Source organism: Bactrocera neohumeralis, chromosome 4 (assembly GCF_024586455.1).
Source record: "Bactrocera neohumeralis isolate Rockhampton chromosome 4, APGP_CSIRO_Bneo_wtdbg2-racon-allhic-juicebox.fasta_v2, whole genome shotgun sequence".
NCBI classification, from domain to species: Eukaryota; Metazoa; Arthropoda; class Insecta; order Diptera; family Tephritidae; genus Bactrocera; species Bactrocera neohumeralis.
This window is the reverse complement of record NC_065921.1, coordinates 21,224,965-21,243,502: the sequence shown is the minus strand read 5'-3', so window position 1 is coordinate 21,243,502 and position 18,538 is coordinate 21,224,965. Positions and strand designations below refer to the sequence as shown.

Genomic DNA, 18,538 nt, shown 5'->3' with positions numbered 1-18,538 from the left:
TATATGTATATGTAAATAGATATATGTTTGCATTTTATAGCAATAATAGAGTAAACTTTTTGAAAAGAGAATACTCAATTTCACTCGGGAAAATCTAGAAATATAAAGTTTTTCTTGCCTATATTAAAGATATGATATTAGATTGAGAAGATATCTCAAAATCACTTATGTTCAGAAAATATCGAAAATTGACAAAATGTCTTCGTTTTGAAAAAAAAAGTTGAACTCAACAGTAGTTTTTGATCTGTCGAAATTTAATTTTCGATTTCAAACCAAAAAATGGTGGGTTATCTTATAAAGAACTAACAACTTGATTGAAAAGAATTTTTTTGGCAAAATATGTTTCTTAATTCCACATAGTTATCTTCAAAGGTGATACACTAATTATAGCGATCCTCCAAATATACCATTTTTGTAGTACAATTTGTCCTTTTTTCAATGTAGGCCTCACTATCGGCGATCAGCTCTTCATTCGACGAAAATTACTTACTACCGAGAATAGGAAATAATTGATAGAGACCAGATCTGGAGAATACTGTGGATGTAGAAGCGAATTCGAGGCACAATTCATGGATTTCTGCATCGTTTTCTTTCACTGACTTGCGAATCGGTGCATTGTTACACATTTGTCACTGGAACAGCACTCTCGTTTTCTTTAAATGTGGCTGTCTTTTTCGCTTTCGTCTCTTGAACAGATCAATAAAGCTATGTTAAAGTCGTTAGTGATTATTTTTTCTTTTTTTAAGTCAGTCATTCATAAGCTTGCCAGCCAACAAATGCGTTCTTTCACGCTTTGAAGCAGCTTCATCGCATACAGTCCACTTGGATGACTGTCGATTGGACTTGCGAGTGAAATTCTGGAGCCATGTTTGTCACGCGTCGACGCAAAAACTTTTGCTTATTACCCTTAAACATTTCCAAACACTGCTCCGAATCATCAACTCGTCATTATTTTTAGTCAAAAGTCAGCACGCGTGGCACTCACTTTACACAGAACTTTCTTATACCCAAATATTCGTGAATGACATGTTGTGTACATTCATTTGATATATTTGGAGTATCAGTTATCTTGAACAACTTCATTTTACGGCCATCTAAAATTATTTTCTGGACCTTTTTGATGTTTTCGTGGGTAAAAACTTCTTTGGGGCATCCACTGCATTCACCTTCTTCGGTGCTCATAAAATCACCACTTCTAAGTCCAGAGCTTTGAAAGTGCTTTAGTAATATCTGCTTTGTACTAAAACATATTTGAATTTAATATTTTTATAGTCAAAAACCTGGCGACAATTGAGTTTTGTTTTTCATCGGGAAATTTTAACCTTTTTTGCGGAAGCATTGGGTCTGAACAAAATAGCTAATATAACTAGTTATAATTTTTAAACAAGGGTGACTTTCTTTCCTTAACCTTATTCTTTTTTGTTGGTATCTTAGCATTGATATGTATTTTTTCAATTTTAACCAATTTAACCAGATTTGGGGAATAGAATACGTATTCTTAAATAAATAATTCGAGTATAAACTTATTGTGGTGAAGTGTATGTTTCATCTAGCAAGACTCACCACAAATAGTTAACGCATTTCATGCCATTTCTAGTTACGATTTCATGAAATTGCATGAAAATAATATTCGAACATCTTTTTTTTTTAATTTGAACTCATTTTTAGTTTTATATTTTGAATTTAATACCAAAAACCAGCAAACAAAGCAACATTTGGCGCATCGCTTTTCCAATTATACGAATTCCAATTCTACAAACATCCAACTACCATCGATATCGACTTCATTATTTATGGATGTACTTCCTCATCCTAAATCCTTATTTATGAAGCGTGGAAATATCATATTTCATTTATTCAAAACTTTATCATGCGCGTAACGGCTGTGTTTAAAAAATAAAAGATTATTGGATAAAAAACCATAAATGGTATTTAAAGAGGCGTTATTTTTTAAAAATGGTTCGGTGATTTCCATTCTTATTTATTTTTGTTTTTTTTTTTTTATCTAACCAACAGTTATGCAGAAATATATACAGAATATATATAGCAGGTGAATGTGTCTTTATCCTTCGAAATACACAATTCAGGTCAAACTAACTCTAAACGCGAATCGGTTGACTGATCGGAAGGCAAACAAGTAATTCAATACTGGCGCACAGGTCATGCAATATGGAATTATAACATAGTATGTATGAATGTGTTATGTGTTTCAGTGGAAATATAAAAAAGCCTCTAAGCGGATATACACATGTTTTGGGGCATTTACGAAAAAATAAATTAAATATTTATATAATGTGTATTTCATGTGCATAAGTATGTGTGTGACAAGTGTGATTAGTTCTGCGTATGTGTGGATATGGAGTTGAATCCTATGTAGCATAAAATGTAATTGTATAGAACATTTTTATATACAAATATCCAGTGGCAATTGATATTATTTTTCCAAAGCTTCATTTAATTAAATTTTTGTGCAGAAATATGCACATACATTGTATATGTATATTTTATATAATATATTCATCTATTTTCACCAATTATATATATTCGTATATAAATATATACCTATGTTCGAATTTATTTGCGGCAGGCAATTAATTAATTTGCTTTAAAAGCAAAAATATTTGTGTAAAACTTGTTTCAAAAACTCTTTATTTAATTGTACCGAAATTGATTCAGTAATACCGAGTAGGCAACAAAGTTGCTAATATAATAGTTTTGTTTACGGTTGTTTGGCTTTAAATAGCAAAAATATTTGTGTAAAATTTTTTCTAAAACTCTAAATTGAATTGTCTACCGATCAACCGTAATTGATTCAGTAATACTTTTAGCGTATTTATATTCAAATTTCATTACTATATCTCAATACCCAAAAGATATATATTTTTTCAAAAATGGAAGAAATCGGATGAAGTGTGTACTTACAAAGGTTATTTAAAATCACTTTTTCAGAGAAAACTCAATTTTAGGTGTAAATAACTTAAGTCTATGTAAAGGCCTTTTTTTAAAATACAAAAATTAAGTAAATGGATCTATAAAATGCTATAGCTCAAAACTTAAACGAAGAAATTCAAAAAAAAATATGTTTCTTGAATGAAATTAAATGTTGATGAAAAAAAAAAGCAATCTCTACTATTACTGTAATCAATTGGAGATATTTTCGTGAAAATTATTTGAGATAAATCTGTAAATACTAAAATACAAAAAATTAAATCTATAAAATGATTTTCGTTATCAAAAAAAAAAGTGTTTTTGAAATTAAACGAAAAAATAAAAATGTACCTATTACTGAAATCAATATATTTATGAATAATTACTTGCTTAAGATCCTTTAATAAAATGCGCTAATAAGTGCTGAAGTTCCGAAAAGTTAAATAGTCGATTAAATCGTTAATAGCAGTAAGGTTACTAGTTGAGGGAATATTCAAGTTAATTTGATCATTCGAAAGTCTAGCATTAGAAAGTTTCGTTCAGTCAACATAAACTTATATTTCTTTCATTACCATCTATAAGGCGAAAATAGCTTAGAATCCTATGCAAAATAATTTTATGTTACACAGTTAAAGACTTTCCTCATTGGATCGAATCTATTGTTTACTTAATAGATTTGGTACGAGGAACTAATAGAAAGGATTATTAAAGAGACAGAAATAGAATGCACCTATGAAATACATTACATACATATCAACTACTTGAGACTAACTATGGATTCAAATTTAGAATTTTAAGATACTGTTATAAAGAGTCGTTGGTGTAAAATCTGTAGTTTATGATTGTTAAAACTAATAACATCTGACTTACGATGCTTATGGTATTTTGTTATGATTGGAGATGATTTTTTTAATGTGTGCGTCTATTTGATATGAAATCTGAAGTAAAAAACTTGCGGCATGTCGCTGCCATCAACATACCAAAAAAGTACGATCTTCATAAGATTGCAATAGGGTAGTCGGTTTCTAATGCTTTAGGTAAGTTCTCTAATATTAGCTGACCTCGATCTGACCTGTCTTTATTCTACCAACTTTTGTGTTGTATATTTTAGCTCAGTTTTACCATTTTGAATGACTGAAATGAAAAGATATTTTTATAATTGTTTATAGAAAACAAATCTGAACGGTTACTAAGATTTTTTTTGATGCGCTGCCAACTCGTTTATTCATCTGTTATAGTTTATTCTATTCGCATTCTCCAATGCTTGGCGAATCAATGGCGGTTCTTATATAAAAAAATAGTTCGATTGATGAACGAAACTGGTTGTAAAGTGTGTTAGTGTTAGTCAATGCCTTCTATGTGATTATACCTATTATTTGAAAGCAGATGAAGACATTGTTAAGAATTTAAATACACTTATCAGTTTTTAAGTAGCCAAACAAAAATCAAAAATTAAATCGATAGGTCATATAGTTCTTAAGAAACCTTGATCACTGCTACCGCCTTTAAAACTTGGGAAACATGGGAAGAGCGCGCCGTTGACAACTGTAAGTTTGGCCCTGGTGTTCAGCTCATTATGAAATTTAGAATAATTAAATTCAAAATAATACCATGTACTTTGAGCAAATGTAATAAAACATAACAACCCTTTGATTCAGAAATCTTGCATTTTTATACGACTTGCCTTTGGTAAATATTTTGGTTCGTGTCAATCTACTTTTATATAGTTGGTTAAAATTTATTGGTGTAACGTTAGCTTAATGCACTGATGTTTTACGAATTCAGGTCTGGAAGATATTGTAATTGTTATTGTGAATATTTACTTGTTATCTTTTATTGTTTGTTGGATAAAACTTATTGAATATACTGTTTCCAGCCTTAATTTTTTAGAAAAACGTCGCTTTCTGAACTTTGCATTAAGAGGTTATATACAGTTAGAATTTTCAAAAAACCGATTTTTATACCCTGAACAGGGTATATTAAGTTGGTCACGATGTTTATAACACCCAGAAAGAAGACCCTATCGGAGACCCTATAAAGTATAGTATATAAATGATCAGTATGTTGAGCTGAGTCGATTTAACCATGTCCGTCTGTCTGTCTGTCTGTCTGTCCGTCTGTCCGTCCGCCTGTCTATATATATATATGAACTAGCCCCTCAGTTTTAAAGGTATCGTTTTGAAATTTTGCAAACGTCATTTTCTATTCAAGAAGCTGCTCATTTGTCGGAACGGCCGATATCGGATCACTATAACATATAGCTGCCATATAAACTGAACGATCGGAATCAAGTTTTGTATGGAAAACTTTCACATTTGACAATGTATCTTCACCAAATTTGGTATAGATTATTTTCTAAGGCAACAATGTAATCTCCGAAGAAATTGATCGGATCGGCATATCAATATATATCATTCAGCTACCATACAAACTGAACACATAGTTACTAAAAGAAATGCACCCGTGAAGGGTATATTAGCTTCGGTGCAGCCGAAGTTAACGTTTTTCCTTGTTTTTATTTTATTTTCTTAAATATACATATAATTAAAAATACACACAGAAAATTTCATATAGTTTCGGTGAATATTTTCGAAGTTACACGCAAATTTGAAAAGGCGTTTCAGAGTGCATGTAAAGGTGTTTTCAAAGTCGGTGACCAACATCACTCGTAAGTGGCTAAACCGATTAGTCTCAAATTTTAACACTAGCTTCTTAAACAGATTTTTTAATAATTAATTGTAGATTTTTTTTCACTGCTAAATATTTTTTTAGTTCCTTTCCAAATAAATATTTTTACTAATACAAAGTCTTAAAAAAAATAATAGGTACCATAATACATATGTATACAAATTTTTGGATCAATAAATTTAACAACTTTCTCAGAAAAAATTCTGGAAAATTTCGCTTTTTTCGGCCTTTTAACTGTATATTACTCTTTAAGTGAGAAACCAAATTACAATAATGAATGAAACTTATAGCCCTCTAAATAAAAAACCTATTCACAAGCACCTACTATACTATCAGCACCAGATTTTCTACTTTCATGGTCCGCTTGAGCTTACAACAAATATGCGGATTATCACTGGCGTTTTTGCAACAAAAAAGAAATAATCAATTTGTTTTCACAAAGATAATTACTTCACGCATATCATTAATTCTTTTATGCGTTTTTTCTCTATTCTACCATAGCAAATAATTAATGCTGTCAACAACAAATAAGCGTGCGTTTTTTACTTATTTTTAGTTTGCTCATTTAATTTTTTAAATTTGTTTGCTGGAATTTCTGTGCGGTGTTTTCAATTAACACAGATTCAAATAAGCCGCTGCATGCATGAGTTACATGCCACACATTGACACCTGGGCGATAATTGACGCCAAACTATTTAAGGCATAGAGATGCACGTGTTCAGGCTTACAAATACGTACAAATGCATATATACATAACACAAACAAGTGTGCTTACAGAAATACATACATATACATATATACATAATTGTATTTATAGAAAAATAGTTGCATACCTGTGCATGCACGTTTAAGCTTTCAACTCATAATCTCTATTTTGGTTCTTTATTACATTTATGAATTGTTGCTGTAATTTCGTTGCGTTTTCCATTTTTATTATTAATAATTTAATAATCAATTAATCGGGCTCTTAATGTCACACTTTGCTACAATGTTTTGACTACATGCAGCGGCGCACGTAGCCAATTGTTGTTGTGTGGCAAGCGAATGAATGAAGTTGCATATAAGTACCGACATGCTAATCAAACACACACATTCTTTGCTCATAAGCAAGCGCCTGCATGTTTTTATTGACAAAATAAACATTTATGTTGCTCATTTCTCTTCACATTAAACTTAATTGTATTTTTTATTCACAATTTTTCATTAATTTACCCGCTTATTGAATTGCATTTTTGCTACTGAAATGAAAAGCAGGGATTGCCAACTGTTTTTGCTGTCATTCACAAAATTATAAAATGCATGAATATACTCCGTTGAGCCGCAATTTATCTTGCATTGAAAGTCACTAAGCGGAAGCAATTAAATCTCACTTTATTACATTGATGGCTATCGAGTTCATCAGCGCCCGGTGTGCATCATACTCGTAATTGTTTGGGGAATATAAAATTGATTTATTGTTGTTGTGGAAAATGTGCAACGCACACAACGAAACAAAAATAAGTGTAGTATTTATTGCATTAAAATTGCAAGCTTTAATTAGTGCGTAAATTAATTATTTTAAGGCGCGTGAGTGAGTGGGCGTATATATATGTGTGTGTGTGCAGCAATGAATGGCGAGTTAAATATGCATGAATTAGCGTAATTTTAAAGCAATTTCTTTCTAATAGACATGCCAATGTATATGTGTAAAGTTATTTTGCCACACAAAATTCTATATGGACTTAATGAGTAAAAATATTTTTGGTTAATTTCTAGGCAAAATTATTATTATTGCTTGTGTGGATATCGCAAATAAGCTTGAATAAATTTAATTGTAGGTAATTGTTGCAATTAACTAATTATAATAGTTAATAAAGCTTATGGATTCTTTCCGTAGGAAGTTAATTAGAGTAGGAAGATTTTGATATATCACCAGAAATATTTAATCCTTAGGAATATATGAAATATTGGTAGTCGAAAAAGTCTTTTCGTATTTCAAATCAAATTTCAACTAATTTTTTTTTGTGTTTATAATAATAAATAAATATTCAAATATGTACGATTTTGGTCGACCACTTTTTGCAATTTTTCCATTAGAGACATTATTCCAACAGTGTAAAACTTTCATCGGATGTAAATCGAAATTTAGAAATTTCCGGAACGGAAGCGAGCGAACCATTGTTGTGCTACACGAACTGATACAGCATCGTCTCCGTAAGCTTCACAAATTTCAATGGTGGCTTGCGTGGCATTCTTCCCTTTTATAAATATAGCGAATTTCGTCATTCTTTATTTTCGCTCATACAAAATTTTTATTGAACAAGGTATAAATATTGAGACCCTATAAAGTATTTATATAAATGATCTATTATTTTTAGCCACGTCATCTGTTATATACGAACCAGTCCCTCAGTTTTTAAGATATCGATTTGAAATTTTGCAAAGTCATTTTCTCTTCAAAATGCTGCTCATTTGTCGGAACTGCCGATATCGGACCACAATAACATATAGCAGCCATACAAACTGAACGATCAGAATCAAGCGCTTATATGGAAAACTTTTGCATTTGACGTGGTATCTTCACGAAATTTGACATGGATTACTACTTAAGGTAATAATATAATATCCGAGAAAGTTGTTCAGTTCTGATTATTATAACATATAGCTGCCATACAAACTGAACACATAGTTACTAAAAGAAATGCACCTGTGAAGGGTATATTAGCTTTGGTGCAGCCGAAGTTAACGTTTTTTCTTGTTTGGTTTTGGTTTGGTTAAATGAAGCTGAGATTTTAACCTTTCCCACACTAAATGGTATGATACAATTGATTGATAGCACTTTAGATATACGACTGCTTACTTTATCGATTATGCAATATTATTTATATACTTCATAAAGCAAATCTTATTCCTTCAATCCTTACTTGATAAACATGTCTAAGAAGATCATGTGACAATTTAATTTTGTTGATCCAGCTGTTCCGGAGAAATTTTTCTCACCGACCCTAAAAACAGCATCCAATTACTTGTAGAGATACTTTTTTCAATATCTTTGTTGTTTTTTTTGACGGATCACGAGTGAGTCGTGTCACGCTGTCCTATTACTTTTGTTCAGTATTTCTTGACATTTAATCATGGGAAGACTTACGCATGAATAACGTAAACAAATCGTTCAACTTTATTACGAAAATTTACGTTCTGTAAAGAATGTGTTTCGCATGCTTCACTCAATTTATGCTCAACATAATCGGACCATCACCCATCTTGAGACCCAGCATTCATTATTGTTTAATATTCGACTGAATTGACCACGCCTACACGCAGTGAAGAAAATATAGCAGCCGTAACTGAGTAAACATGGAAACAGTGGAGAGTCGATTCGGTGCCGTTCGCAACAACTCGGACTGACATACAGAACGACTTTGCGCATTTTACGTCGAGATCTTAAATTACAAAATACAGCTTATGCAAGAAGTGAAGCCGTTCGACCTTCCCAAGCGACATCGCTTCCTTCTTTGGGCTCTTGCAGAGTTCCGAGAAGATACAACGTTTGGAGCCACATTTCATTCAACGATGAGGTCCACTTTCTGTGTTTTCCTTTAAAAATGTGGGGAATCTTGAAATATCTGGCATACTACGAATTTCTAAATTCGCATTTAGTACTACATATAATTTTTTTTTTCGTTACTCTAACAAATCTTATGCCAAATATGGCGTTCAATGTAGGTATGAGTTGTATATATGTATATAAAACTGCTTGCATTCTGATCCTCTAGTTGACCTTTTGCACATTAAGGTATTTCCCTGACTATGATTCTACGAACTTGCAAGAGTATAACATGTTCGGTTACAACCGAATATAGCTCCTCCTTACTTGTTCTTAAATTTGAACTTAAAATTTAAATTTTATTTTTCAATATCGTAACTTCATTTATCAATTTAATTGCCACAATTATATTTGGTAACGCGTAAGCAAATGAAACATTAGTAGGTGTTTCAGATGAAACTTTTAAACAAATTTCCCATGAAACATCAATCAAATTTTTATTGCAGCAATTAAAAGTAATATGAAATAATTTAATAGTATAAACAAAAAAAGTTGGCAACAAAATATTTGTACAATACAACGATGAAATTTTTAATATTTCGTAATAAAAGTGATATATTCGTAAATCATTAATTTTTATTTTCACAAAAAAGTAAAAACTTTATAATAATTTCTTTGGGAAAAAGCTTTTGTTTATTCAATAAAATTGAATAATGTGATTTTTATTAGGTGCTTAAACACTACAATATGGTAACATATGAATGGCGTACGGGGCTTCAGCATTCCTATGCCTATATTTGTTGTATATGCATATAAGCAGTATACTATAATGTATATACTACGTATGTAGGTATGTAGGTATGAAGCTTTATATGCAGGTGTTGGAGAACTATTTCCAGACATATTTATGAAATAGCGAAAGTGAGAAAATTATCAAAATAGCAAAATTATGCCTTCCTTCTGAATTTATTTATGGCGAAGCAGCGTTCGGTAATAGGTTTGAAGATAAGTAAGCGCGCAAATCGCATATACAAGCACTATATTGGAGCAGCGGAATATATTTTTGTGTTTTAAAATTGAAATTCTACAAGTTCATTATTATATTCTGTTGGTATTTTCACTTGATTTACTCAGAAAACTAAAACAGATTACTAAGTTTATTCACTAACTGTAGTCCTATCTCAATATAGTTATCAAGAAATTGAGATGCCCGCCGAAATATAGCAAATGCGAATTTTAAGCAGTCAATAAGTTCGAAAGCTATCGTACTGAAATCACTTAATTAGAACTGCTAAGCTTGGCGCTCGATCTGTGGTTAGCTTCATTTAAGAATGTTCTCGACAAAAATTTACTTTATGAAATATGAGTACATTTAATCATTTTTAATATTTTTTGAGGTCTTCTGTATATAAATTATTTCAATTTTATTCTTGAAAGTCGCTCTAAGGCTCAGAGAAACGGGTATATATAGAGATTCAAACACGGTTACGCTGAAGTTCTCTCCTACCTCAATTACATTCCACTGCGTCGGTGAGGCTACTCCTACTCCTACGAGGGATGTATGGATGGGCAAAGACGATGGCGAAGAGGCGCATTGACCTTTTTCACGAATGGTTCGAAGCTCAGGGAGAAAATTGGAGAAGAGTCTTATGTCGGAGTTCTTAATCAATTCTGCTTTCAGCTACCAGACTACTACAATGTCTTTCAAGAAGAAGTGGCAGCCATTAATGTGCCAACAGATGTACTTTTCCCGCTTCTTTTAGGGAGGTGAGCATTCTAGCATTGAGTTTGCAATCTTTGCGTTCAAGGAGTTTCTAAATTCACCAGATATAGCATTAAGCAACTTCGTTATCAGACTCGTTTGAGTGCCTGATCATATTGGAGCTAGCAAGAGATCATAGCGGCGGATCGGAAACGAGTTTATCCCCGTTATCATTTTGCGCTCTAGCATTTGACCATGATTTACGCGTGCGCTTGGCAGTGAACGTAGAAGATCTACTGAACTAGTTACCTTTAGTAAAGTTCATCTGGCCGCATTTGAAGAAGTTCTTACTGGACATAGCAAGCAGAAAATCTATTCGGACGCAAAATATCACTTTATATTGGATGATGATCAGCGCGAAACAGCCAAGCACTTTCTCCTTAATTGTACAGATTTTGCTAGGCTGAGGTTGAAACATCTGGGCAGTCATGCCATCGGTGAAGTGGGAGACATAGCCGAAACATCAGCCGCCTTCCCAAATTTGTGATCGGTTCAAATCACTTCATCGATTTATGAGTGTCTTTATGATGAATATTAAAGGTATTCTAGATATCATAACTGTCCAGTTATAATTCGTCCATGTGAGATCTTTGTTAGGATCGATTATTTACCCTAACCTAACTTATTTATTGCGAAATGAAAGAGGTCATATAAAAGTCTGCTGGGCCGCAAACAAATAAATGTGTCAGATGCAAGTACAAAGTGTATATGTATGTATGTAGATACAGCTTACTTGCACCTTGGGGTTTATGGAAAAAGTTGTGAGGCCAATTTTCAACAAACGTATGTATATTTACGCTTACATGTATTGGTGTTTTGTTATTAAACTTTCTTCGGTACATATTTACATGCACAAACGAACATTAAATACATTGCACGTAAAATAGTAGAAAAGTTGGCTACTTATTTACCTATAAATTCTTGCACTCACACATACTTCTATAAATACTAAATATATGCAAGCTTGCAGAAAAAGCTGTTATACGAATCATGCAATTTAAGAGCTTCTTAAAGCGAAACCCAATAAATTAAATTATTTTAGGTTCAGTAACGAAATGAGGTATTCACTGAAAATATTTTAAGATCTCATTTGAACCCTAGTAAATGTCATGAAATGTCTGAAATTCTACCGCTTAAGGATACTTTATACATTACAGAGGTTTTAGAGTAACTTTGAATTTGTTTTGGTTACAGATAAACGCTCACAAAATTCTAGATTCATATGTGCAGACCTTTGATACAGTAACGCAAATATGGAAATGTCGTATTTATTACGGTACTTTTAAGTGCTGTGCTATGAAATTTCAGCTCAGTCGCTCGAATGCCTGCAAAAGGATATTGACATGCTGCACCAATTTTGATTATACGAGAACTAATAAAATGTGTAGCCTTATATGTATGTGGGTATGTGTAAATAAACTTGCTTGTTTGTTTAGTGTCAGAAGAAATTTGTGAAAATTTGCATAAATATGCCAAGCTGATTTTTGATGGAAATAATATGTATGTAAGTTAAGGTGTTCTTAGAAATGAAATATATATATTTATAATGTAAACTTAAACTTGTACATAAAACTAAGTATAAATTGAAACTGAAACTTAGGCTTAATTTTAAACTTAAATTAAACTAAAAAAATAAATAAACTTAAAATTAAAATTAAAATTAAACATAAACTTAAATTTAAACTTAAACTTAAACTTAATTTGGCTCAAACTTAAACTTAGGCTTAAATTTGAATTTAAACTTAAACTTAAACTTAAATTTAAACTTAAACATAAACTTAAATTTAAACCTAAATTGAAACTTAAACTTGAAACTTAAACTTAAATTTAAACCTACACATAAACTTAAATTTAAACTTAAACTTAAACTTAAATTAAACTTATACTTAAACTAAAACTCAAACTCAAACTTAAGCTCAAACCTAAACTTAAATTTGAATTTAAACTTAAACATAAACCTAAATTGAAGCTTAAACTTGAAACCTAAACTTAAACATAAACTTAAATTTAAACTTAAACTTAAACTTAAATTAAACTTAAACTAAAACTCAAACTTAAACTTAAACTTAAGCTCAAAATTAAACTTAAATTTGAATTTAAACTTAAACATAGACATAAATTCAAACTTAAATTTAAACTTAAACTTAAGCTCAAACTTAAACTTAAACTTAAATTTAAACTCAAACTTAAACTTAGCTCAAACAAAAACTTAAAATTAAATTTGAACTTAAACTTAAACACAAACTTAAACTAAAATTTAAACTTAAACTCAAACATAAACTTAGACTTATATTTGAATTTCAACTCAAACATAAACTTAATCTTAAACTTAAACTTAAACTTCAACATAAACTTAATTTTAAACATATACTCAAACTAAATATAAACTAAACTGTAAGTCACAATATTTGTTTCAAAGTCCTAAGCGCACCCCAATATACATAAATACACCATATATGCACACATAAATATCCATATTGCTCAATGTATGCAAATTAGACATCAATAGTAGCTGTGCAAAAGCAAAAGCGTATTTAGAGACGCACATATGTATATGTATGTATAATATGAGTATGTTATTTACACTTCATACATATCACACATGTGCTCCTGTTATCTGCACCAAGTCCTGCCTGTGCTCACATTATTTTTAAATTCTCTTGCCCTACAATATATGAGGTTTTATGCTCATACATGCATACTTATGTAAATTAGTATGTCTTTTATTGCACTGTCAATCTGTAACTTGTCAGTCGACATTTGACAGCAGTGCTGAGTGCTTTAAACCAAAAAAATATGTAAGAAGCAAGAAGCTTCTGCCGAAGAGAAAATATGCGAAAAAGATACTTTCACACAAGTACTCATATAGTAAAGTATGTGGTACACATACATCTCAAATGTTGTGAGCTATGTGTTAAAATGAGTGATTGACGCATATTGTGTCACAGTTGCAAAGGACGTATCCATATTATTGGGAAGCAAGTAATAAGCCTCAAGCAGCCTTTCATATTTTTATATTGAATTTGTCTTCTTATATTCGTGAAAAAAACACTTATGCTTTCAATCGTTTCCTTTATAAGCGCTCACGCCTAATTTTATGCTTCACATTTCGACATATTTGACTTTATAGTCAATTTCGATTTGTGCTTACCTTTTACGAATTTCTTTAGTTATTTTAAGCTTAAATAGCTTCATGTCAAATGTAAATATAAACCAGATTCTATTGGGGATTAACAAGCCATTAAATGTATAAAGTTTGCGAGAAATGACTTGGCACAAATAAGCTAAGGTAGACAATTTCTTAAAAAAAAAAACAAAAATAAATCATAGTAGAATGATTCCCATTGAAAAAGAAAGAAAGAACAACAAAAACGTAAGAAATAAAATATATTGGATTATTGTCTAAGACAATGGTGTAATCTCTAAAGAAATAGTTTCGATCTGATCCCTAAAGAATATAGCTGTAATAGAAACTGAACGATCTTAATAAAGTGCTTATATGGACAGCTTTTTCATTTGACGTAATGATTGCGTCATATAATATTTAAATCGAGTCCCTATAGCACATATGTATCTACCACACAAACTAGCCGAAAAAACTTTTTGTAAGGAATTTTTTATATATGCATGTTAAAGGTATTATTGGTATTTTTTATTGTTTTACTTTTATATTGATTTAAATATCGGAAATGGACCACAATTCGTTATCACAAATTCTCTCATCGAAATAGCAGCTTATTTTATAAATTTGGTGATATTTATATGATTGCAAAAAATGCTTAAATCTATATTTTTTTCTCAGTTAACATTTTCTTTTCATTTTCGTTATTTTAACTTCCTCTAGCAAAGAGTTTCAACCCATTATAGGTTTATACCCTTTTTAACATTTTAAAATGTTTCTGCACTGACCTAAACTGTCTTTTTTTTTGAGTCGCAGTAAATAGGTATGCTCATTATTCACAAGTTGTTTGGTGTGTACTGACTTTTGATTTTCTTAGCTCTTCCTCGCTGCCTTTTTTTGCAGGCCTTCCTGGAGTTCAGGTTCCCAAAATTTTTCAAATAAATCACCTTCTTAATTTTTTTTATTAAGTAAAGTAAATAACATAAAAAAATGTATGAAGACCTTTGCTGGATAGTGGTGTCTTTTGTTGCGTTTTCTGAGAAAGTTTACCCTAGTTATGTGTTATTGTATGTAAAAAAAAATTATTTTGACTTGACAGCTTTTGATTGAAAATTAGGGCCTTTTAGGTTATAAGATCAATACAAGGAGAAATAATAAATATTTGGCATAAAAAAGTACAGTAAGCTTTGAACATTAAACAGTAAGTTTCCACCAAGTTTCGTAAAAGAATTGTTTTTTTGTACAAGATAAAAATAAAAAACTCAAAAATTTGGTTATGTGAATTTTTGATATAAATTTTGAGGCTATCTTAAAAAAGTCTATATACAAAAGTTCGGCTTTTTCGGATATTAAGTCAGTGCAAGGAAAAATAATAAGCATTTGACATAAAAAAGTTTCAATATGCTTGGATATAAGTAGTTAGGTTTCTACCAAATTTCGTAATTTTTTTTGTAGAAGATAAAGAAAAAAGAACCAAGAATTTGCTTATGTGAATCTTTTACTTGAATTTTGAGGTTATATAAAAAAAATCTATATGGAAAAGTTATTGACCTATTTATTACCTACATATAACTTTGCTATATAACTTTTTTCTATAAGACTTGTAGTTTCGCCGTAAATCATAATAAACCATTCCTATCCATAAAAAAATTCAGCAACGCCTCTACCCTTTCTTTTCCCGACCTCAGATCGCCGGAAATTTAGTTTGCCTTAATGCTAATACACCTGGCGCCAAACAGCGAAAAGAAACTGGCACGCTATTATAAACTCGGCTGTATCCGCGTAAAATACGCCAATAAAGAAGAAGACGCTAATTATATTATCTTTCGTTTTTTTTATTATTTTTAAAGGATTCTGCACTAATCTATGAACAAATGTGTGTATGAATATTCCAAGAACTTATTTTTACCAGACATTTTTTTCAGTCACAATACAACTATACCAGTAAGTGAAATCAACTAGACTTCAAACTTCATCTCGTTAAAAAAAATCAATTCTCGAGATATCCAAATTAACAGCTCTCAATAGAAAGCGCATAGATTAAGGAAAGTTAACCTCCTACCACTTACTTACTAAGCCAATGGTATTGTATAAGTTCGACTGCCTAAGACATTTTCTTCTGGTAGACTTAAAAAGACCTCGACAAATTGGCGCTTCAGGCCTCCGAAATATATTACCCAACAAAGGAGCATCATTAGCCCAATTCAAATATTAAACTAACATATTTCTGTACCAAATGCATTTGTATGCTTATAAAAAAATGAAGCCGTTGATTGTTGACTTCGTAGCTAATAAATTACGTATTACTTACACTTTCCTGCACACTTCAATTTGACTTATTCCAATGCACTTACACATTTTTGCTTTATTTCGTTGCTTTTCTTTCCACTTCTGTGTGTCGCCCGCTAAATGAATTCAATTTGTTATGCCAACTCAATATTCGCAATATTCGCAATGTCTGGCATTTTGATCATTTAATGGATACACTTTTATTTACTTGGCTACGGTTATCTTAATGGAATAAAATCATGAGTGCTTGAGTGCGCATACTGCAGCCATGCGAGTACTAAACATATTATGTGTCGAAATGAACCTATTATTCAGGTAAAATGGGCTGCTTTCGAAGGCATAAAAAGGAGGCAACAATAAATAAATTGAATAATCTCGGAATAAATTGCTCTTTTCTCAGGTTAAATATGTGTATGATTACGATTTTGTGAATACTCATCGTTTTCTTGTTTTTTTGAGTGGAAAACAATAGAATTTAGGCAATGTGTCTTGAAGTTAAAGCTAAGCTATAAAAGGTGCGTACATAAAAGAGGCGGTTACGGATCTTCAAAAACGTTGTAATGGTCGCAGAAAGTATTAAAAATACAAATAACTTTGAGTGGCACCAAAATGAGGTTTATAATGGTGGCTGACACTTTTAAGATAAAAAAGAAACCTGTTCAGAAAACGCTCATGAATAATCGCATATTTGAAAGTTCTGTGCTAAGTAGGTACCATGAAAGTTCACAATGGACCGATTCAAAGCTTAAAAACGATAGTAGAAATGCTTTCTTATTGGCTTTGAATTGCTAAGTTATCTATCAAATACTCTGGATCTGGATTCCAGGGACTTTTTTCTGCGCTGAAGTTTCAACATAATGGTCGCTGGAAGGAAATCGCTGAGATCCTTTACTGAACTTTGCTTTAACGAATTTAGCTTCTCGGTTTTACCTAAAATAAATTGACCTACATAAAGTATTAAAATTATAATAAAAGCTAAAAGCTCTAAAATAATGATGTTTCTAAAAGAAACAACATGTAAAAAAATGGTTCAGAAAACAATATACTTGGAAAAAGTAGCCCATCATAACATTCTCAAGTAAAGGCGATTTGATCAGAACTCGAGTTTCTACTTTTTAGAGTACACAAACTCTTAGCAGACGAAAACTACAAACAGTTCTTCCGCGTTGGTAAAATTATGAAGAGAGAATTTTTGAATACCCCGAATACATTTGTGCCACAAACTCGACTACTGTCATGTTCAACTTATCTGTGTGTCATTCAATCATAAATCAAATCAGCAGCAAGCGAGAAAAACAGCGAATAGGCAGCATGTCAGTTTGCGCTTTGTGCTCAACATGTCATAATGCCCACAACACTGAAATGCCACAAGCCTGCATGGGGCCCTCAACATACTTAAAACTGCAGAGGACATGGACATGATAAAATCCAACCGCAGCACGAAACTGGTTAGCGTTTAGCGCTGATGGAGAGAGTAAAAAATCATATTTTCCGCAACTTATGCTATCTCTCGACCGAAAATCGCAAATCGCCGTGGAAATAATCTTCAGCTTTTTGTGTTCCTTTCGCTGATTTGGTTTTGATATTTTTTTGACGTTTTGCTGCGCCACATGTGCAACGTGGCGTCACATAAACATTTGCTTCTAATGACAGGAGTGCTTGCACATGACGTTGGTCAGTGGATGTGAGGCTAGAAATTCTTAAAATTTCGGCAAATTATCGCGGGGCAGCAAATAGTTTTCTTTTTTCGCACAAAATTTCCACGCTCTCTTTTTTCGTACGTGCCTCAGTGCCGTTTGACACTTTGACAGGCGTGCCACAAACACGCTACATGCAGGCTGGTGCATGCATTGGGAAAACGTGTCTTTACCAAATGCCGAAACGCATAAATTCACCCAAATAACGGCGACTTTAGTGAGGTGGAACATTCGTATATACTATTTGGCGGCGTATTAAGTTTTCGAAATACAATTTTGAAAATATGTAAAGAACACGTTAGTTGACTAAATGTTAGTTAGTTTTGGCAAATACTGCTTTGTTCTTAAGTACCTCTACTGAAACTGTCAAACTTGTTAAAATTAAGAGATTACTAATCATATAACGGTACTGTTAAAAACTACTAAAAGTGCGATAAATCAATAACAAAACACGGTAGAAAGATAAAATTTATCAGTCGAGATGGTATGAGAGGAGCCGGAGTAACGATGAGCGTGGCACTGCCCAC

At 31.7% G+C, this 18,538-nt stretch overlaps 1 protein-coding gene across 1 annotated transcript in view; it reads right to left on the bottom strand.

Moving 5' to 3' along the window:
* Nucleotides 1–18,538, bottom strand: part of LOC126756957 (calcitonin gene-related peptide type 1 receptor) — a 184,965-nt gene that overhangs the window by 58,781 nt on the left and 107,646 nt on the right. The gene's annotated exons all lie outside the window — the stretch shown is intronic.